Consider the following 25,220-nt stretch of genomic DNA (forward strand, 5'->3'; position numbering starts at 1 on the left):
TCAGCCCAATCGATCGTTAGCCGAGAAAACATAAATTAACCACATCATTTTAGAAAAAAGTAGCGGCTTATAGACTGGAAATTATGATATGTTTCATTGGGGTTTGTCTGTTTGTTTGTTTGTCTGTTAGCAAGATAACTCAAAAAGTTATGGACAGATTTTGATGAAATTTTCAGGAAATGTTGATACTGGCACAAGGAACAAATGATTAAATTGTGGTGATCAGGGGCGTGCTTTTCTAGTTTTATATGTACTTATTGGATTTATTTATTTAATTATTTATTTTGCCACATACGGACAAGGAACCAAATACAGTAACTTCATGGACCTTGATTTTCTACATTCAGTCATTCATTCATTTTCTGAATCCGCTTTATCCTCACTAGGGTCATGGAGGTCGCTGGAGCCTATCCCAGCTAGTTACGGGCAAAGGCGGGGCACACCCTGGACATGTCCCCAGTTCATGGCAGGGCTGATACATAGAGACAAACAATCACTCTCACATTCACACCTATGGACAATTTAGATTAACTAATTAACCTATCACTGCACGTCTTTGGATGGTGGGAGGAAGCCGGAGTACCTGGAGAGAACCCACACAGACACGGGGAGAACATGCAAACTCCACAGAGAAAGATCCCACCCTAATTGACTGGTGTTGGAATCCAACCCAGGACCTTCTCGCTACATGTCAACAAAAATTTTTGAAAAATGTCCCAAAAGAAATAAAGTCTTTTTATGTCCTCCAATAACACACTATGGTTGAAATTTAGAATTTCAGAGTATTTCTATGAGTGCCGTATAAAGGGTTAAGAGCCCAGAAAACCAGCTTTTCCCATAGTTCCTGCTCCTGTCCGGTGTCCGTACGCAGCTCTGTCCACACTTCGTACACTATCGTCCACTCCCATCAGTCTATCAGTTCGACTCCTCTGTTGTCCTCTGTGACACCGTGTCTCACCCACCTTTGTAATTCAGGGTGACTTACAACCCAGCATATTATCTTCCCTGAAAGCCGTCTGGAGCCACTTTGTTTATTTCCAGGTGAGACGCTGTGTCTTTGCAAGGGTTGTGACAGTGAAATGAGACATACTTCTTCACTGTCCTTGTTTGACAATGTGCAGACAGCCTCCACAAAACTGGGAGGTGATGTGAATGAGTCACAACAAAAGACATTTAGACAAAGATATGTAAGCGGGAGGGTTACAGGATGCTAGTGGATGGTAAATGTTACTGCTTATGCAAAGTTATGTGAAGATATGAAAAATATTTTAAGAGTAATTTTTTTTTTTTTTTTTTTTTTTCAAACAAACACATTTCATAATATGAGCTCCAGTCACATGAAAGGCTTCAAGCTTGGAATAATGAGCAACAACCAATGCAAACTGCCCACAGCCTTAGTAGAAATTACATTGCATTATGGGAAAATTTGGCTTTTGCTTGAGCAAAGATGTCATTAAAATAATTGTTTTGTTGGATTAACACAGTTCAAACTTAAGAAAAAAAAAGCTTTAGAAGCAAATATCCTTCTGCAGCTTTCTCCTCTTGGTCCAAATGTAAAGACCAAATATAACTAACACACACCACATTGTTCACATGATGTTTCATGCAGTTGTTGAAATGTGATGGCACGTTTTCAAGTTTCAGTGTCAAAGCAGGGAGTAGAGCATTAGAATCTGAGGGATCTGATGCAGCTGTCCATCCTATTTTTATCCCCCCAAAACAAAAACTCTAACAATTTTTGTAGAGACTTTCAAATAAATTTTTCTAATTGATTATCTCCATTTATTATAATATTCTCTTCTGCATTTTTCATTGAAAATCAATGTCTTCTGTTTCATTTACTGATCTTATTGATGTTCAGAGTACTATCACAGGTTATCAAAAAAAACTTTACTTTTTCAGCATAACTGCATAGATATTATTGGGGATTCGATGACCATTGTCCAAAGGGGTCGTATTTAATGTCACAAAAGTAGTCTTAGATGTTTAAAGCTGTGTAAGACTTTCATCACCAATTTTTCATCAAATCTGCAAAACCTGAGTCATAGCCTAAGCATTACGATTCCGTAAGTCTTCCCGTGATTACGCACCTGAATCTTCCCTCATGGTGAACAATTTCAAAGTGTACTCTCCACCATAAACACTCCATCTTTTTACAAAAAGAGCCAGTAGGTCACTCTGGCATTTTCAGAAATTTGTCACAAAGTGCACTGTGGGAAGCAGAGCTCCATGCAGCCGTAGTAGCAGCAATAACAAACATGTTGACCAAGCGAAAGCGGTTAACTGTCGAACAAATTTAATGAAGATGCTATGCTTTTATGAGATAAAATTGCTATCCCCCTGTAAGTCCAGTGGTTCCAAATACAGTGACTCATTTTATTACGTAGATTTGTACTGAAACAAAACTAAAAGTATAACTCTACATCATGTAATAGTTGATGTGACGTGTCTCATTGCAATGGAGTTATATAATTCTATTTCAGTATTTACTCTGCTTTAATATAATGGTGTCAAATCCTGTGTCATTTGCGGATGTTCAGTATAAATGAAATAACGCAATGGGAATATATGCCTCAAAATATAACATCATGAATCATTTAACCTCGACTGTATTCATGATTTCTACCTGAGTCACATCCAAACAATAATTCCCATGATCCCACACTATTCCCATCATCTACCAAAGCATCTTCTGCTAATGTTTTGACCTCTACTGCCAGTAATTACATGTGTCAAATTGATTTTCTGTATGGAATTATACACGCAGTCTATCCAAACAACAGAACTTCTTTCTCATTTGACTGCAGTCTTCTGCCATCTGCCAACTCAAATGAACTGAATTTCTATTGTGCTGCTCACAGAATTGTAGATTATCCTTCCATAAGCAAGGTCTTGATTGCTTTGGATAACCCACAGACATTATTATGTAACTGTGTCAGCTAGAAAGTACACTGAATAAATCTTTTTTTTTTTTTCAGCATTCATTCCAGCATTTTATAAAAAAAATGTTAAAGGTCACTATCATCGCTCTCAAAATTTATTTCATGAATGTGAAAATTGGCTAATTAACACAAACGGCAGCAAATAATGGGAAGTTTCTCAAAAATGTTCTGCTTTTTCTATTCAAGTGAAAGCAGATGGCATCTACCCTGATTAGCTTCTGCTGGAGGTTTTTAGTTTGATGACACCAGAAATTAAAACACATCTCAATAAAACAACGCATAAAATATTAACCAAATAATGCCATAAGAAAAACAACACTGAATGATAGATGTGGCTTTTCATGGTGAGATTACAGTCAAAAAGAACACAAGATTTCTGCAAAGTGGGGTAATGAATACTGGTAATGAAATATTAATCTAGAAAATGTGTGATGTTTATGTAGGAGGAATTGGAGCTGATTCCTAATGTCCTCAAGGCAGTTTGTTAGCAAAGTAATTTGGCTTGACTTTACTGCAGCCCATAAAGTTGGAATCATTTTGTTTTCAGACACATTCCTCTTTTTATTTATATCTATACACATCAGTAATCAGCTTTAACCAGGGGCAATGATTACACACTGGGTTCCACTTGCACTTTATCAGAATAAATCATTGTCACAATCATTTCATAAGAAGAGGAAAAGCTATTTTATTCCAACTTTACAGACAACAGTGTAGATTAGGGCGTCGTCTGCATAACATCGGACATTTATTGTGGAACCTTATAAGTATGAAGAACGGTACTAAGGACTAAAATAAATGTGATATTTTGAGAATAAATTAACAACATTTTGAGAACAAAATCATATTTCAAAAATAAAGTCAAACTATAATGAAAGAGTTGGAGTATTTCAAGAAAAAAGTCAAAAGGTTAAATGAGGAAGAGATTTTTTTTACTTAGTGGAAGTAAAAAGTGGTGTTTCTTCCTCTTACTTTTTTCATTTTTTTTATGAAAGAAACAGCAGCCAAACCACAACATTGCTGTAACTGTTCTGTTTTTTGTCCAATCCAATCCAACTTCATTTGTAAAACACTTTAAAACAACCACAGTCTACCAAATTGCTCTACAGAAAAATAAATAAAACCAAAAAAATGGCAAAATACAAGAAAAGATTAAGACATAGAACTGTAAAAAAAAAAAAAAAAATTAAATTGAAAATAAATAAATAAATGTATTTGTGATGAATACTTTTTTACTTGAGTCAACATATTTATTGTTTAAAATTACTGATAACACGTGATTTCTTTATTTTTATAGAGAAACTCAAGTTAGAAATAGAATTACACTATTATGCCTGTAATATAGTGACTTTTTTTTTAATTTAATTTGACTTTTTTCTTTATATATCCCATCACCACCCCCCCCCCCCCCCCCCCCCCCCCCATTGTTGCTGTAAAACTCCATCACATAAGATCCACATTGTTTTACTATAAATCGACCCCACTTCCACACAGTGCGCCCTCTAGAGGATGCATATGGCATCACAGAGTATTCTTCAGCATGTAAATGTTGCCAAAACCAAGAAAGTGATGATGCAACTCTGTGCTTAAATTAAATACCTTTACATTTTAAGGCGCTCCAATACCCATGAGATCTGTGATATGTTTATTTTTAAGTGTCCTTGGTGGCAGAATATAATGAATCAGCAGCCGACTACACTACATAACCATTTTATCGACAGTAAACACAATGAAACGATCACTTCAGCTGCATCTATGCTGAATTGCTGCCATAGGAGCTGCGGTATTAAAAACAGGAGCTCCTTATACTTCAGGGCCTCCGTGACTTAATGTGCTGACGGCTGCTTTTCGCTGCTGGGAACTCGGCAAAGTGTTGATTGCCACCCAGCTGCTGCTGCTTCAAGTCGTAGTGTGGAAAGGCGGTGATATGTCTGTCACATGAGTAGGCAACAACTTAGCATAAAAGCATTCCTGAGTATTTCCATTCAGTCCTCTGGGAAATAAAAAAAAAATAAAATAAAGTAGCAGTGGATGCAAAAGCAGAAAACTGATGACCTGGGGGAAAAATAACTCACAAAGTGTGACACTCCTGTCTGTTTGTGACTGTAAATCAGTCTATAAAAGGCAGAGTAGAGGCAGTGTGGATGTGAGTGGAAGGGTTGAATAATCTGATGGCCAGGTTGGCACGACACATTCCCCCTCCCAGAGGATGAAACCCATTGATTCTGACCCTATGGCCTTTCCCACTGACATTTCCACTGTGCCATCATAATATGTAGTTTCATTTTGTAAAACGTTCATGATTCATAGAGACAGAAATCCTCTTGCACTGATTCAATACTACTTTCACTACTTTCAACCAGTTTCAGTCCGACATTGATTTTTGATAAGTGTATTACTGCTATGAAATAGACTACTTTTGATACGTATAACTTTTTTTGCATTTTGTACAGGCATGATCAGAATTTATTACCCCACCTCCCGAAGTGGAGGTGAAGGGTATGTTTTTGGTTTGGATCGCTTGTTTGTTTGTTTGTTGAGTAAAGCATCTGCATCTAAAGTTTAAAGTCCATCAACAATGATTTGAGTGTTTAGTGGCCCAAATCAAGTTGTAAGAAATGCGTAGAACTGTGTTGAAATAATGCTCATACATTTGTGCACAGACTACTGATATTATTTGACAGTGGAAGCTATATTTTCAGAAATATTGGTTTGAATAGCACGTGTATGTGAAAACTTTTGCTGGTGGACGGACGTGACATTACCCATGATGATCTGGTCAGTACCAGTACTTTATTAGTAATAAACTTATATACTTACTGTTCCTAATTCTCCTCTTATTCATAAATGTTAGTATTGTGGATCTAAAACAATAACAGCTGACACAAAACACAAAATGTGGCAGTGGACGGATGTGACATGGTTGTTACAGATCCCATCATACTGATGCTCGGCAGCCATGTCACCGTTTCCACAATGATCCCTGTGCAAAAACTAGGATCAGAATTATTTATTGTATAGTTTATCATCATACTAAAGAGTAAATAACAATATAGAATTGTTATTTCTTTATAAAAATACTTATTATTAGAAAACTGTTGATTTAAAAAGTGCCGTGTGACATTCTTAATGTATGTATTGGCGTAACATAAGCAGGATGGATCAGCACCATACCCCATATTGCAACCTGTAAAATAAAACATGTATGTAGGATAGAATCTTGTAAGAAAAACTGGGGAATCTAAAAGAATAGAATATTTGTTTTTCAGGTAAATTCAGTTTAAATATAACTTGGCCATTTGAGACATGAAAATATAACATTAATTATGATGAAATTGGACATTTTTGAGCTGAAAACATAGTTCATATGATCATCAACATGTTGCAACAGAACTGAAATCCTGTAAATTTGCAGAACTCGCATTTACCAACACAAAGTTCTTTTGGAGATTCACTTACATTGATTTCTTATGCACAAGGACATTAATAAGACCGCTAAAGAAATTTTAGCCGATATATAGTCCTCCATCTGATACATATCTGATGATTTGCAACATGACTTCAGTCTGAACGACATGTTGCATTCCATCTGATTTTTATATCACTGACATGTGACAAACATCACAGTTCTAGGCTGGAGGAGGCATGATCTGGCATGATTCGTATCTTTCTATATATTTACACAGTGTGCTGCAGGTGATGTCCTGTCTTCTGCACAAATGGGTCTCTTTAGGACTGTAGACTGTTCACACAAGTCTGATAGCTGACGCATTTCAATTATAATGTGAATAACCGTGCAAAATAAATCTGACATCACCAAAAAATCTGAATTGATGATTAAAACCTGCAGTGTCAATGTAGCTTTAGGTGTTATTGCAGAGGTTCCCAAAGTGGGGTACGCATACCCCCAGTGACATTGGAAGAAGGGTACTTGAAAATTAAAAAAAAAAAAAAAATACATTAAATAAGTCATCATGTACCAAATACAAATAAATAACGAGAATTGATGCTGAAATATAAAACACAATAAATACGTTCATATAATAGCTTTAATGTTAATCATCTTGTTTAAGCTTTGGTAACATTTTACGAACATGTCTATTTTATATTATTCAAAATGAGTTTATTAGAGTAGCTAAGTAATTATTTTTGTTGGTGGAAGGTTTATTTATTAATTAATGACCAATTTATTTATTTTTCTTATAAGTGATAGAGGGTACTTTTCAGTTTAGATTTTGCACACAAAATTTACTTTAAAAAATGTGTTATTTTTATATATTACACTTAAATATAGTTGTTTGTTTACATGGTTTTGAAACCACCTTTGGCACAGGAACAAATTTTGCCAATTTTTTTCAATCAAAAATGCTGTAGCAAGAGTTGGGGGTACTTGGCTAAAAAGTATATTTAAGGGGGTATTCCTGTGTAAAAAGTTTGAGAACCACTGTGTTATTGTAATCATTTGTAAGTTCTAGTGTGTGCAGATATATTTTGTAAACTAAGGTAACGTCAATATTGGGTCATTCCATGGCAATTCTACTAATGGTCCCCACATGACCCCCTCAGAAAATTCTGAAAAAATTCACACTTGTTCACCTACCAGATTATGACGGCTTATTAGGGCCACATAAGAAAAAAAAAAACGCTTGTCACTACGAAAATAAAGTCGTTATTTAATGAGAATAAAGTCATTATTTAAAGTCGTAATTTAAAAAAAAACTCATTAATTAACGAGAATAAAGTCGTTATATTTTGAGAATAAAGTCATATAATGAGAAGTTGTACCTAATCATTGATGTAGAACTTGGAACATTTTATGAAGTTCTGCTTTCATTAGTCTATCCTCCATCAACACATTAGTCTTAGGACTTTGAAGAGAGTTTGTACACATTGGGTCTATTGTAAGAACTGAACTGATTTGTAGTAAATTGCCTCTTTTATGGAGGAGAAACTGATGAAGTGTTCAACTGTAGGACTATCAGTGGAAACACCAGAGAACTAACACAGAGGGTTTGTTGTTTCTGAACACACTGTGAGGATTCTACTGCAAGTTTATGAGTCCAACAGATGGGAAGGTTGCTGCTTCGCTTGTTGCCTTCGCCATAAAGCTGGAAACTCTGTCGAATTTTCAAAATATTACGAGTTTAATCTCATAAAAGTACGACTTCTCGTTAAATAATGACTTTATTCTCGTTAATCAACGACTTTATTCTCATTAATTAACGACTTTATTCTCGTTAAATAATGACTTTTTAAAACTACGTCTTTATTCTCGTTAAATAACGACTTTATTCTCGTGGTGACAAGTGTTTTTTTTCTTATGTGGCCCTTATACACCGTCGTACCAGATAAACAAACACATCTGAAATTTTGATGTCATATCTGTAATAGTTTAGGAGATACAGTCCTTTGAAAATGGATTTTTTTTTTTTTTTTTTAATTTTGCAAATTTGCTTTTTCGGCCAACTTTGATGACCTATATCTCCTTAGGTATTCAAGCCACACTGCTGAAACTTAGTGTCTGGGGTGAAATCCCCCTGAAAAGACCATATTTTGCATCAAAATAATTGTAGGTGCCTTCATGTTTGGTCCATGAGGCCTTGAAATCCTAATTCTTCCAAATGTCCTCTCTCTTCAGGCTTGCACTGTGCCATAATGGATGAATGTAGAGACCTCATTTTTTTGCATGGATTCTTATGGTCAAGATGCAACAATATACTGCAAAAAGACTACATTTCAATGAAAAGTGTTGCTGTGAGGCAATGAATAAAATGGGACGATTTCAATTTTTCACAAAAATACTCTTTATTTGGGCACCCAAATTACCATTTGGCCAGTTAATGAAAATTTTGAAATTTTTACCATGTCTTCATATATGTTTCAAGATGTTGTGCACAAAATTTTAGCTTTGGGATAGAACTGGTTCTATTTTTAATATTTATTTTATTTTTTTACTGCATGACTATATTTGCTTCAAATTGTATACAAACGTAAGTGTAAATGGCGTTTTTAACAGTATAATGGCATTGATTATTGCACAAGTTATGATAATACTTGTGATATTGAACTAGGGTGTGGAACTGCATGATGGTTCAGATAGAATAATTATAGATTTCCCAGAACTGGCTCAGGTTGATGCCTGTCGTAGAGACTTCTCGGAAAATGGATGGAGCTGGTCATTTGACCCAATTTCACCAGGGTCAATGACATAAATGTAGCTAAGATTTCCCAGAATTTTTATGATGCTGGCCAGCCTAATTTTGGGAATTCTATTCATAATCCTGAACAAACTTATTCATCATGGAGGAAAAATGTGTTGTTGGATTGATTTTAAAGGATGAATGTCACAGAAAGACATTATCAAGACAAACAGGCTTTCTGAAAATTGGTGATTCTGGTAGGTGAACAAGTGTGAATTTTTCAGAATTTTCTGAGGGGGTCATGCGGGGCACTTTCTGAAATCTGGTTGATTTGGGATGGAATGACCCTATCGCTTTTAATGGACGGTTAAAGCACCAGTTTACAAAAGGCATCTCCATTAGTGTGGATGGAGTCAGTGTAATACAGTTATTAGACTCTAACATACACTAGAACCCTTTTGTTAATAGTTTTAATTCTCTCTTGAATAGGTGTTGGATACACACTGCAAAATCTTAGGTTTTTCTTTCTGTTCTTTCAGATTACTTTTTAACTACATACTGTATCTTCTAGGATATTTCTTTCATCTGTTTCTATCGAGGTGTCCAATTGGTGTCGTCTACCACATACAAGTCTGAACATTTTCCTCTTTTCTCATCATGAAGTGAAAAACCCTTTATATCTAAAATAAATCGTAAAAGGAATCATCTCAATTCATTCAATGTCAGTTATTCAAACATACCCTGTAACAAGTTTCTGTAGTTTTCACAGCATTATTACTGTATAATGAGCAAATGCTTACTGTAGAACCTGTATACAGTATGTTGCTGTAGATCTGCAAAGCATTATGGGCAAAATTAATTGGCGGGTGAATTCTACAGTAAAATATATTTTACTGTAAATCAAAATACAGTCATTTTGAGTGGGATTTTTTTTTTTTAGCTGCCCTCTTTGGGTCATACTACGTGTTCAACATTGAATATCCAGAGGAGGCAGCCACATTACTGGAATTTATCCAGAGGTAAGCACGTTTTTGTTCATAAAATTCTTCACTAGGGATGGGAGCAAGTATTTGTTATGTGACCACCTACTCCACAAGTAAAATACTACTCAAAATGTATCTGATTTTCACAGATTTTCACCGTTCAAACTTTAAAATGTTCAGCTTCTTCAGGACATTAGTGCTTGTATTTATATTTTTCAAAAAAAAATTTTTTTAAATATTCAGCTTTTTATGCCAAAAATTTTTAATGGTTTATGGAGAAATCAACACTTCTTCTAGTACTTGATGGCAGCGCCTGCAGCCAATCAAACTTGAAGCACTTTTTGCACTTACTAAGGGTTTTTCCCTCAAGTCTAAATTCTTGCTTATGTTGTACCGCTTTGGACAAAAGCATCTGCTAAATGAAATTGTAAAATTGTAGAAATCTTCAACAAGCCACACTTTCAACTTTTTCAGCTGTATTTTCGACCATTCTTTTCAGCTCAAAGTGAATTTTAACCACCTAAAACAAAGCCCACCTAAATAAATCAATATTGGTTCAAGAGTGCGCTAAATAAAGGATATTCCCATTTTTACATCGCCATCAGACAGCCCATTCCTTTGCCTTAATATTTTCTCAACTGTATTACTTCAAAAAATCCAAACTATCACCTCAAACAGCAGTTCTTTATTTTTACTCACCATGCCAAAGATAGAAAAGCAAGAACGGCTTTTGTTGGTTCCATGAGAAATGTAAGTAAAATTTATGCGCATATCACATATCTACATGTCTTTTTTTGCTTCATCATTTTAAAACAAAAAGTTGAGTGCTTGTTTTTGTTTTGGAGTATTCAATAAAATACCCCAAATTCCCATTTCACAGTAGTCCACTACAGGGGTTGGACAAAATAATGGAAACACCTTAAAAAATCAACAAAATATAATTTAATATGGTGTAGGTCCGCCTTTTGCGGCAATTACAGCCTCAATTCTCCGAGGTATTGATTCATACAACTTGTGAATTGTTTCCAAAGGAATTTTAAGCCATTCTTCAGTTAGAATACCCTCCAACTCTTTTAGAGACGATGGCGGTGGAAATCGACGTCTTACTTGAATCTCTAAAACTGACCATAAATGCTCAATAATGTTGAGGTCTGGGGACTGTGCCAGCCATACGAGATGCTCAACTTCATTAGAATGTTCCTCATGCCATTCTTTAACAATTCTAGCTGTATGGATTGGGGCATTATCATCTTGAGGTGAAGGTGTTTCCATTATTTTGTCCAACCCCTGTATTTGCTGTGATTCAAAATACATCACTATATTACAGTACTGCAATAACAATTACAGTACTGTAATTGGTACTGTAATGACAGTTACAGTATTTTACAGGTACTGTAATTTAATATACATTAAGTATGCTGTAGAATGTAATACAGCAACTTACTTGCTAATTGCTGCCAGCAAGTCACTGTACATTTCACAGTATCCTTGTTACAGTGTACTTGAAGCTTAGAATTTTTTACCTAATTGTGTATATAGAGAGATATTCATCAGCGCTGCTCTAATGTCCTTCTGGGCCTGATTGAATCTCCCTGAATTTCCACCAAAACAATTGCACAGTGAATCCAAGTGCTCCGCTTTCAAACAGTAATACCACTATTTGCAATTCCAACTGAGGTAAAACATTCATTATTTTCATCAACTTCTTTCTTCCCAAAGGGAGAAAGCAGCAGACTCTGTGTAATTTAATTAGCCGAGCACCAACCAGCAGTAAGATTGATACGGCGGTCCCCAGGTCACTCGGTCATACATCTGTGGACCGTGCCAGGGTCTAAGTGAACCGTAACTAAGAGCTTATTGACCCTTTGCAGCTGCCATATTGGCTAATATCTCTCCATTCATTCATTTGCTCTGTGATGAAGAGTAAATGGAGCTCATGGAAAATGTGCATTAAGTACGTTGTACATGAGGATATCAGGCGATTCATCAGTGAAAAACTGAATTACTGCAAATAATTCAGTACAGATGCCGCATTGTAAGTAGGTATGTTTATCTCAGCTGCTTCTATTCGATCTCCAGAGGGTTGTGTTAAAGTCACCCCTTGATAGCCATATTCACGACTGATTTCATCTAAAATTACACAAGAAAGACACAAACCTCCACAGTTAATGGCTCAGTATAAGATTTTCATTTCTAAGATAATGAAGGTCTCAGCTCCCACATCCATGATATAATCGTCAGCAAACAAACTGGCCTGATGCAAAAAAAAAAAAAAAAAAAAAACAGACTCCAACCCAAAACATCTGAGCTTCTACAAATATACTTTACTTATCGTATCAAACAGGGTCGGCTCCTGCATAGGCTGTGTAGGTGGTTACCGAGGGCACCACCGGCTGGAGGCTATGCAGCTGGTAGGGCAATAAATAAATACATAAATAATAATAATGAGAAGAAGAATGTGCAAATCAAATGTGCAATAACTTATTTTTACCTCCCAGCACTTCATTTTTTTTTGATACAGTACTAGTAGTAAAGCACTTTGAGAACTTTACAGTTAGCCAAAGTGCCATACACGAATCATAAAACAAGGAAATAAATGAGTAAATAAGTAAGTAAAAGCAGTGATAATACAGGGTGCAAAGTGGGCTAAGAACAACAAAATACAACCATCATAAAAACAAAGACAAATTAAAATCTGATAAAAACAGCATAGGAAATATAAAAGAAAAATAAATAAATAAATACATAAATAAATAAATAATTTTTTGTTCATGTCTTTTTTTGGACTCCGTGACTCAGGGAAATGCACAAGAATTCTAATGTACCTATACGGTGATGTATCTGTGCAAATGGCAAATTAATTCTATTCTATTCTATTCTATTCTATTCTATTCTATTCTATGAGGAAGAAGAAGAAGATGAAGAAGAAATAATAGTAATTAAAATGTCGTGCAGAGCATCCAGGTACGGGTTGCATAATTTATCACCATAAAAAGGCCGTCCAAGCCCTCAGGTGCACAATTTCAAAAGCGGAGGTGAAAAAGAAATCCAATTACAGAGGTATGTAATCTTTTATACCGTAAAAAAAAAAAAAAAAAAAAAAAAAAGTCAATGACTAGCTACAGTTAGCTAAATTGAAAAGAAGGAAAGTTGGTTAATGCTACTGTAGATGATTTGTTGTGTGACAGCTGCTAAGGATTGAGACATGCGGTTTACTGCTGCTGAGATGGTTAATATAATGTTAAATTACTGTTGTTAGATTGTAATTTATAATAAGGGATTATCTTATCATATCCTATGCTATTTTATTTTAGCTTCTTAAATCCATATCTCGTCTAGGACACCAAAATGGCTAGAAACTCATCTCTGTTGAGTATTGTGCCAATTTGAACATTCAAAAATGTTTAACTCTAACTCTATGTATATAAATATTTACATCAATATCAAATTTCGCATTTTCTTTCATATTTCATTTCTCACTTGTGATTTTTTTCTCCCTGTCTTTTTCTTAGCACTTGTGTGTTATATCTTGCTGTTGTCAACTGTGAAATTTCCCCATGGTGTGATCAACAACATGTTATCTTATCTTATCTTATCTTATCTTATCTTATCTTACCTTATCAAAAGACTTTCTTATTCATTTCCCCAGAAAAGGTGAGATGCTGTGTTCTTAGCACCACTTTTCCAACTATTAATTTTTTTCCTAAATTATTTTCCTTATAGTGGTATATGGTATATTCTTGTTTAATATACTTTGTTCTATTATGAATGAAATATTAAAGTTGTATTGTATTGGTACTTGTGTAAAATACGAATGAAACCAAAATCATTCCATTCCATTTTTTTTTTTAGTTTATTTCGAATATGCAACAAGACAAAGTAATCTTACTTAGTCCTTAAAATAAAACAGTTTAGTAAAAAGTCATGGAAAAAAACAAAAAAACAAAACATACATATACATGACATCATTTGCACATTTGAAAGGAGTGGGAGGAAGTATCGGCTCTGTTTTATGTATTAATGTAAAGAATCATATAGTCTATTATATGAAGTTTTATAGTGTAGCTACATCATTTTGACCTAATCATTTTGAAAGTAGCTTGCAAGCTGAAAAACTGTGGGCACCCTGATTGTAAAGAATTGTTGTTGCTGCTCATGTTCATGACATATTAACCCTTTCATGCATAGTGGTCACTACAGTGGACAGTTACTCTACAGCTTTACTCTTGTATATTCATGGGTTTTGTTGTTTTAGTTCCATATCAGCCAACACAGTGGAGCTTATGCATCGTCTCATAAATAGCAATTCATACCATTACTGTAACTTTGCTGTTGCTGATTGGTTCTTGAGTGGAAATCAATTGTTAATATTTATTTTTGCATATTATCTCCATGAAGTGAGTAATAACTAGTATTAGAATAGGTTAAAATGTGAGAAAACATCAGATTAGCAGCATTAAACGTGGTTTCATTTCACTGTTTCATATCACTTTATGATATTGGATTTAAATACATGTTTCTTTGCTTCAAGAATAAAATTCATGGTGTAGCTGAGTGGACATTTTTGTAACTCCATGAAAAACAGGTTGATTAAAAAAAATTCAGTCACAGGTTTTTTTTTCATGCCTAAAGAGGAATAAAAACACTCAGGAAAAAAAAAAAATCTGGATTAAGGTTCTCATAATTCATGCATGAAAGGGTTAAAGTCCATGTGTTCACTACATTCAGTTTTATCCACAGTTTTATGTTTATGAACAATGGTTTGTTCCAGCGTGTGTACCAGTTTGTAGTCATTTTTGCAGGAGACAGAGGAAGAAAATATCTGTTTAATAAAATATCCATGTAGACAGGGCATACATTCTATTCACTCCGAGGTGAAATGAAAACCAGAACTTAAAACAAAAGCACATAAAACTACTAAAATCTACAGTCTATGGCTCAATCTGCACGTTCTCTGAGTGAACAAAGAAATAAATCTCTGTATTTCTGCCAAAAAGTCAATTATCTTTATCGTGTCTTCAGCTATTAGCCTGTTGTATCAAAACGTTAGTGCACCCTTGATCTAAATGAACAACTAAAGCAGTGTCATGACAGCACCAGTGACAGTCATTTAATACATCGTCTGACATCTGACTCGCTGTAACTTGACTGTCATTTTCATTAAGTAGCTGATCAGGTGTCTTGGTTTCACATGAAATTCATCTGCTGAAGCTGCAGATCATTCATATCCACCACTGGAGCTTCACTCAGGTGAGATTTTACAGATGTATATTATTGGTAAAAAGAAATAAAACAGGGTCTCAGAGGCATAATCCGTATCTGTTCCATCTGCTTTTGGCCCCGCTACCAAATAACAGCCAGACTTTGATTTTTCCTCCCAGTCCTATGACTGTCCTTGCTTTCCTGTTACACTCCTATCTGCTGTGTAATTGGCGAGTGTGGCCCGCCACCTGAGACTCCCTTTAACCTCCCCAAAAACAAGAGAAGAGTGAAAGGGGGGATGAGATTCTTTCTCCACAAAATCAGCTTGTTGAAAAGTAGGCCACTGAGCCGCCTGACACTTTTGTGATGGTGGTTGGAAACCCAGAGAACAGCTTAATATGTTCCACAGTGGATATGGCATTTTAGAATAAATAAAAAAATCGGCTTCATCCACTAGACTGCGACATATCAGAGTTTTCTTCTGAAGCCACTCTAGAAATTAGATCACTGTTACTGGTTTGCAATAGTTGAAGGTGAAGTGATAATAATAACACTGGTCAACAACAAATTTATTAAGTTTTTTGAGCTGATTTAGGATAATTTTGGTGTGTAATTTTGGTGCTGAATCCAAAAATCACATTAATTTTGCTCAGTCAGGTCAACTTTCTGAACTATGCTACATATTGGCTTTTTAACATTTTTGCTTACATTTATGGGCATTTTCACATCATATGATACAAAATTCTTTCATATTTCTTGCAATAAACGAGTTCTGAAGATTTTACTTTTGTCAATTTATGATTGTTTTTTTTTAATATTACAGGAGAATGAAATGGCTTCGACTAGAAGATCTTGCAAAAATAAGCCTGACGTATTCTGCTACATCTGCAGTGAATACATAATAAAATAAATACATCCTGTTAGAAAATTATTTTTTTTCTCTTAAAACCTATTTTGGATGAGAACTATATAAAAAAAAATCAACTGATAAAGTCACAAAAATGTAATCAATTTTGTGAGAAAATCTAATTTTTCAAAATCAAATGAGCAAAAAAACCTGACCTGACTGGAAAAACAGATGTCATTTTTGGATTTAGCGGTGCAAAATGGTCCTAATTCAGTTGAAAAAACCTAGACAACTTGCAAAACACATTTTTTTGTAACCCAGTGTAATAGTAGAAATAATAAAAATGTTCTGAATGAATGTGAAGATATACTGGTGTTCTTTCAGGTAAATCCATATGTTCCCTTAACCCAGTGTTTTTCAGCCTAGGGGTCGGGACCCCACGTGGGATCACCTGGAATTCAAATGGGGTCACCTGGAATTTCTAGTTAATTGATTTAAAAAAATAAATAAAAATTACTAAAAAATACATGTTGAGTTGAGAGAGACAATCCCAATACATCAAAGACATGATAAACTGTGAAGCTGAAACTGAAGCACTGTGGTTCTGTTTATCTTTCAAATGTTCATTGTGGTCAGTTTCAGATGCTGCAGCTCTTTCATAATTCATAGTTTGAGTTATTGTTTGTTCACTATTAATTGTCAGCCTTGTAAATACAAGCTGGACTGACTGTACATATCCTGACCAAGGAAAATGAAATTCTCTTTTGTGCAGTAATCTACACCTTGCTTTTCTGCCTCCGTCCGTAAAAATATACATTATATCGACTAAATGTTGTCTAAAATTAATATTTATTTGCAACATAGTATAGCAAACTATTACATGATCACAAACAAATTAATTTTAGCAAAAAAAAAAAAAAAAAAAAGGCTCCGTTTTGATTGTCTGTGGTCACCAGAAATTTGTGATGTTAAAATGGGGTTATGAACCAAAAACCGTTGGAAACCACTGACTTAACTCAAATAGAATAGAATAGAATAGAACAGAATAGAATAGAATAGAATAGTCAGTAGTCATTTGTCACATATGTAAACATGCACCGAACACCGAAATTTGCTGTCTGCCTTTGACCCATCACTAGATCATGCATCACACACACTACATGCTAGGAGCAGTGCATTCACCATGCCAGGCGCCCGGAGAGCAAACGTAGGGGTTAAGTGCCTTGCTTAAGGGCACATCAGCCAACAACTCTCCGCCAGTCCAGGGAATGGAACGGGCGACCCTCAGGTCACAAGTGACTCTCCAGCCATCTAGGCCCCCTAATTTTATGGCACTTTCCAAATGAAATTTTCTCTCTATTTGACCTTTCTTAAGTGATTCATGATCATTTATTATAATATCCTCTGAATTTTGCATTTTTCACTGTAAATTGTGTATTTTCCTACATTTAATTTCCTATACTTAATCTAGATGCTCACAAAAAATCAGTGTAAGTTCAAAGTTTATTGTATCAAAACAGAGAAAACTGAAGACAAAGTTACATTTACAGCAAAATATATCATTAACTGAACATAAAAATAAACATTTACAACTGCTATCGTGTCAAACTACATTGGTTTTACTGGTGGCTAACATGTTCGACAGCTTTTCAACCACTAATTCTATCAGTATATTGGAATAATTCAGGTGAAATGCATTTTGTCATCTTTTCATGGTCATCAGATATGACCCATTTGGACATTCAGAGGCTCCATAGTTACCATGGAAACACTGTCATCTTCTACAACATTGATTCACCAGTGAAACCCATGGAGTTGGATCAATGACAGTGGATGGAGACACTGGGTTTATATTCAGTTAATGATAGATTTAAAGAAAAAGGGACTTTGCAGTTTTGGGGAACATAATGAAATTGAAATAAATACACAAGTTTTTAACTTTTGTAATTATGAGCTAAGGTTAGTTTTGTATTGCATGTTATGTAAATGTTCTATATTGTGTGTGCACCTGCTCAGGGACAGCAGATGAAAAGTAGCTCTTAGCATGGTGCAAAACATCTCTTCTCTTTGAGATTAATGTATTTGTACATTGTCCCAAAAAACGAAATTTTTTCAGCCGTTTTGAAGTGATAACTTTTGAATGTTATTGAGTTTTCATGAGCATCTAAATTAAGTACAGGAAAAAAAAAAGGAAAATACATGATTTGCAGTGAAAATGCATGATATAGAAAATAATATCATAATAAATGATGATAAATTACTGAAGTAAAAGTTAAATAGTGAGAAAAATTAATTTGGGAACTGAGAAAAAAGTAGCACTGGGTCTTTATGGGTTCATTAGGAAGTCGCTACAACAAATAAATAAATAAATAAAAATTGTACTTGATGCAGTGGAAATGCATCAGTTAGGGTTAAAGAACTTTAATCACTGCAATAATTACAAAATAGGAGGTTCTGAACTGAGTTATATCCAGGTGGTGACCTTTTTTGGGCCATGCTGTGTGTATAATTCAACAGAAAATGGATTATCAATGTATTTAAGGATTATTCCAGGCACTTGCACACAGGCTCAAAATATTCACATTGTTGAAGCGGCAGAGACTGGCACATCCTGACTATGGGTCACGCTCCAAAAACACTGGATCCTGCCACATTTTACATACTGCAGCAACACAGTCTTCTGAACCCTGTGCCCTCAATTTGTAACAAAAGGCTTTTTAAAGATTTTTAGTCTCCAAGGCCGAGCTGAGTCAGCGCTTAAGACGTCATCAGGGTGGTTTGAGAAAAGCCAAGAAGTTTGGCGCACACCAGCTCCACTTCTATTTCTATTGTATTGGATTTACGAGACAATACATTGACTCTCAGGATTTTGTCGACATTTGTTGTAATATTTGACCAATTTGAAGCAGAAGATATTATATGTCTAGGCTTTTATTTGGAACAGGATTTGAAGATTGGAACCAGGAACTATCTGATTGGATCTAACACCTCTTTTGTTTCTAAGAGTCCCTAAAAACAGGACAAAGGGGCTAAAAATTAAAAATTCAAACCAGATGTAGAATAATATTATGAAGTAAGTTTGGAAGCACTTTGGGTCTGTTTTGAAGATAAGTATTTACTGAGATAAAAGAGAAACAATTTTTATGATAAAATACATTTTTATATTTTTATATTATTTTATTACAAATATCTGCATGTAACACGGTAAAAAGGACACGAAAATTACACGCCCCTATTTTTTTTTTTTTTTCAAATATGTTTTTATTCTCTCATAGGTACATTTTGGAAATCGATCTAATTTATGCAAGGCAAAGTGTTTCACAAAAATGAATCACTCACGATTTATGTGTGTTTAAATGGGCAGATTCCGCATGTAACGCGAGCGGACACAATGGGTTACATACAAAACCTGGAATGAGACTGAGATTCATGAAAAACCCACATGTCTGGATTAGAAAAACCACTAGGATTGTCAAATTTAACACAGTGTTCTTAATTTATAGAGGTATATAAGACTATTTACAGCCATGTTTTCAAGATCAAATGCACTGACACCTAGGTAGCGTTTCCTGTCCCAATTTTGGTCTTATTTTTGGCCCCGGTATTGTATTAAAAAATCATTAATTTTGGGCTGGCTCAGAGGAAGAGTATAATTTTTTGGCATTTATCTGAGGTCATCATTAGGGACATCCTGAGGGGAAATATGTCTAAATTTCTCTTTTATTATTGGGTCTAAAAAACTGGAAAAGTGCCAGGTACCAAAATGAACCCAGTTTCATAGAAGGACTCCTGTCTAAATACAGTATAAATAAAAATGTAGAGTAATATTGAAACTTTGTGGCCTGGCATTCTTTTACAGCCCATTGGTGTTACTGGTAATCACCTGGTTGTCTATTTTGGATGCACTCAGGTCATACAGTGAGTGGCACATGCAGATGAGTAAAAGTTATGTTCATTTAAGCCACGGCAACAAGGGTTAAACTGTTGAGATTAAAAAAACAAAAAGTAACGAGGACAAATATGGCAATTTTTTTTTAAACCCAGCACATTAATCTGACCCTGAGCATCAGTTAGGTGATGATTAACTGCAAATAAATAATGTTCTGTTTCTGATTTCAGTTTATTTTTGTTATTTGGCTCTATTTTTCTGGGTTTCCTGTTGGAACACCAGAACACATAACCCGCCAACTCCTTTAGTTACAGTGATGTCATGAGAGGAAAACGAAAGAGAAGCATACAAATGAAGAAATTTTCTCTTATATAATGTGTACTGCTGAGGTTACAACTTAAAGACGACTCAGCTATTCCTGCTTTTAATGGGCGAGGTGGAGGTTGAAAACCCTATCCATATGTGTGCAGAATAACAGAATAACATAAATACATTTATTTGTGCTGGATGAAGAAGAAACCGGGCATGCATTCATCTTCATCTTGTTAGCCAACGTTAGCGTCGCCTGTAGTCAATTAAAATGTTTTTTCTTTTCCATCCCCCTTTGCTAATTAATAGTGGTTCTAATTTTTGTGCATATTCATGAATTAATCTTAATGTATTGTAAACAGCATGTACATTATGTGAAAGAAGTAACTCACTGTTTAAATGTCCTCTGCATGAATGTGTCCTGTCTGTCCACAGTGTTAAAGTCTATAATATGTATTAGTTGTTATTATTGGCTGGGTTTCATAAAAGGCTTAATATGTATCATTCACGCATATTTGTGTACATACATCAGGTTTTGACATTTGTGTTATGTTCTGAGCTAGTTGTTAAATGATGTAAGCTAATTCCATTTTGTTACGCAACTATTGCCTCAGCATCGGCCGGCATCCAATGATAAAGTGTAGAGGTCTTAGGTCGGCTTTTATTAAGTTCTCACCAAGGTTATTAACATTAACGAAAACTAACGAAATGATGAAAACTAGAATTGTAAAAACATTTTCATCAACTGAAATAAAAAAAAAACTATAATCAACCCTTTCATGCATAGTGGTCACTACAGTAGACAACTATTCTACAGCTGTTCTCTTATATATTCATGGGTTTGGTTGTTTTATTTGCACATCAACCAACACAGTGGAGGTATATGCATCATCCTATATACTGTAATTCATACAATACTGCAACTTTGCTGTTCTTGATAAACATTATCTGCAGTGACATGTTTCAGTGTAAATCAATGGTAATTGTTATTAGACTATAATTAACAGTTTTCTTACTATAAAAGGTGTTTTTTTTGCATATTATCTTCATAAAGTGAGTAATAACTAGTATTAGAGTATGTTAAAATGTGAGAAAACAGATTAGGTGCATGAACAGTGTTTTTATTTCATAGTTTTCACACAGTTTATCACTTTCTGATGATGGGATTTAAATACATGTTTCTTTGCTTCAAAAACTAAACACGTGGTGTCCAGCGGAGTGTACATTTTTGTAACACCATGAAGAAAATGTCCATACAAAAATTTCAATCACATTGTTTTTTTCATGCCTAAAGAGGAATAAAAACACTCAGGAAAAGAAATCTTGACTGAGGTTCTCATAATACATGCATGAAAGGGTTAAACGAAAAAAAACATAACTAACTGAAACTGTATTGTGTGCTTACGAAACTAACTAAAATGTATAAAAATTATGGATCAAATCCCCTTCGTTTTCGTCTTTGACAATGTCGGATTGATATGAATTCGATTTATTTCCCTCAAGCAATTTTAGCTGCTGACACCATATGATATTGAATGGTCCGTCACTTCTCGTCACTTGTGGTTTACAGTCGTCTGGTCCCCACTCTACCTGGAAACATGGAGACTAAAGTTGGGAGAAAACAGCAGAGTCCTGTCTGGGATTTATTTGAATACAACTACGAAGAAGAGAAAGATAAAAAAACTAAAACTAAACTAAAACTAAGCATTTAGAAAATCAAAAACTAATAAAAACCAGTAAACCTGCTCTAAAAATGAATTAAAACCAACCAGACAGACAGACAGACAGACAGACAGACAGACAGACAGACAGACAGACAGATAGATAGATAGATCGATCGATAGAGCGCCTGGAGTGCTGCTGCTTCTCCAGGAAATGAGCAGTACCATGAGTTTTCAAAGTGCGGTAATCAAACATGGTTATCATGATAATTAGAATTTAAACTGTAATACTAACCGTTGGGAATTTTACTGTGGTTTATCGTTATACGGTAATCGTTACATCCCTATTTCTAAGTTATTGTGATATTATTTTACTGGTCTGACCCATTTGAGATCAAATCAGGTTGTATGTGGCCCCTCAACTGAAATGACTTTCACACTCCTGTTGTAAATCAAATAACGGAACAATATATACTGATCAATTCACATTTACATTCTGGTGCAAACAGATATAGTGTTAAATTTTTTCATTTAGCTGTAAATATGTAAATATTGGCTCCTGGCTATTAGTTTGACTCTGGGGAAGTATTATAGGTGAGATTTCTAAAGCCAATAAAGTCATCAGGTAGGTGCAGATTTCTTCACTGGAGCCGGTGGCAGCCTGCAGGAGCTGCGAATGCACTATATTTACGATTGATTAATGATATGTAGTGAACTGTGGCTGCAATAGTCTGAGCCGTGGCTAAAGGAGTAATGACTCCCCCAGACTAGCTCAGGGGAAGACAGCAGAAAGCGTCTCCATTAGCCACGGTGGTAACCAATCAGTGATGCACTTTGGACATTATTGTCAGCAGTAAATCACATTTAAGGGAGGATGAGTTTCTACCTGAGGTGGGATTAGTTTATTAGGAAGAGAAGGTCTGACATTCAACAATGCCAGACAAGACAAGATGCACCCTGTTAAGACTCGTGAACTGGTGTTGACATTTATGGAGCTCACGTGCACACTCACATCCCGGCATGTATCACACTCACAAAGACCACAAATGCACCACCTCGACAGTGAAAACGATCGTCCGTTTCTCCAAATGAGACGCATTAGAGCCGTGAGTCATTACAGACGCTCATCAGCCAGAGAGGACAGACATCATCAGCTGTGGGAAACGCGAGATAACGACGGTCAGGAGGGAAGATGAGGATACGGTGGTGACCTCAGCCGCAATGGTCAAGCAATGTGTCACGTGACGGTGCCCTGATGATGGACAGACCGGGTGTGATGATCCGTGTCTCTGTTCAATGAGGTAGACAGCGGAAGCATAGGTCCGCTGTGTGTTTATGAAGAGGCAGCAGGTCTACGGTATGTCCACAAACAAGATAATTGAGCCCGCAGGTAGATGGAACAAGCAGGTCAAAGCAGGAAACACAGACCAGTGGACAAACATCACACTGATCCATTTAACCATGTTATGTTCTGATATTGAATGGAAAATGTGTCAAAAATACACTTTATTGTCATATTAAATTTTATTTGACAGAGAAAATACATTAGGGCATTGTTACATAAATAAAATGTAATGGCTGCAGTAGTTTGTCCCTTGTAAAAAAAAAAAAAAAAAAAGAACACTAAAGCAAATATAAAGACTGCAACAACATTAAATCAACATAAAGACTAAATAATTGACAAAACATATGCACTTAGATCAGTGGTTCCCAACCTTTTGACCCCAGACATACAAAACAGAGACTTTTTTTTTTTTTTTTTGCTAAAATTAATTAATTTTTGATCATGTAATAGTTTGCTATACTATGTTGCTGATAAATTATAATTTTAGATGACATTTAGTCTATAGAATGTATATTATTATGGACGGAGAAAGAAAAGCAAGGTGTAGATTACTGCACAAAGTGAGAATTTTATTTTCCTTGGTCAGGATATGTACAGTCAGTCCAGCTTGGATTTACTAGGCTGACAATTAATACTGAACAAACAAGAACTCAAAGTATGAATTATGAAAGAGCTGCAGCATCTGAAACCGACCACAATGAACATTTGAAAGATAAACAGTACCACAGTGCTTCAGTTTCAGCTTCAGAGATCGTCATGTCTTTTATGTATTGGGATTGTCTCTCTCAACTTACGATTGATTTTTTATAAGTAAGTTTTTAGTTTTATTTTTATCAATTACTAGAAATTTCACGCGACCCATTTGAATTCCAGGCAACCCCACGTGGTGAAATATTATTCTAATTTGGATGGTTGAATTCTTGGGTTTAATCACAGGTTAGTCAGTATTAGTATTAGTCTGTATTAGTTAGGATTCCTTTGTGTCACTAGATTTTCTTTGTTTCACTGGTCAGTCGTAAATTTCTTAGGATAGGTCACATCTTGGTCACATACTAAACTGACAGATTTACAGGGTGGGGAAGCAAAATTTATAATATTTTGAGGCAGGGATTGAAAGACAGTGTACGACCAATTAGTTTATTGAAAGTCATGAGAATTTATTTCCCACAAGAAAATTTACATAATAGAAAATGTTTTATTCTATGTGTCCTCCTTCTTTCTCAATAACTGCCTTCACACGCTTCCTGAAACTTGTGCAAGTGTTCCTCAAATATTCGGGTGACAGCTTCTCCCATTCTTTAATAGTATCTTCCAGACTTTCTCGTAATAGTTTTGCTCATAGTCATTCTCTTCTTTCCATTATAAACAGTCTTTATGGACACTCCAACTATTTTTGAAATCTCCTTTGGTGTGACGAGTGCATTCAGCAAATCACACACTCTTTGACGTTTGCTTTCCTGATTACTCATATGGGCAAAAGTTTCTGAAAAGGTATGGATAATGTGTTAGGTATGATTATGACATCAATATATGTTTGGTTTCAAAACAACTGACGTAGTGCCTGCTGAGAAAAAACAACTAAATGTTCATTGTAAATTTTGCTTCCCCACCCTGTATGTTTACAGGACTTAGGTTTTATCTTAGGCACACTATTAAATACACATTCCCCCAGCTGATCGTAAACAACAAGAGATAAGGGGTAAACACAGTCATTATGGGGTTTTTGCATTGAGCTGAGGAATTACATCTGCTTAACTTTAGAGTAAGATGACACCAGTCCATTTTCTGTGATCCAACCCACAAATGGTTCAGCCCATAGTTTGAAGATGAATTTACAAGGATTATAAAAGTGAGGTGGACTGCAAGGTTCAGGGTCCATTTCCCCACTTGGGGTGTGGATCC

Source organism: Sphaeramia orbicularis, chromosome 19 (assembly GCF_902148855.1).
Source record: "Sphaeramia orbicularis chromosome 19, fSphaOr1.1, whole genome shotgun sequence".
Classification (NCBI taxonomy): domain Eukaryota; kingdom Metazoa; phylum Chordata; class Actinopteri; order Kurtiformes; family Apogonidae; genus Sphaeramia; species Sphaeramia orbicularis.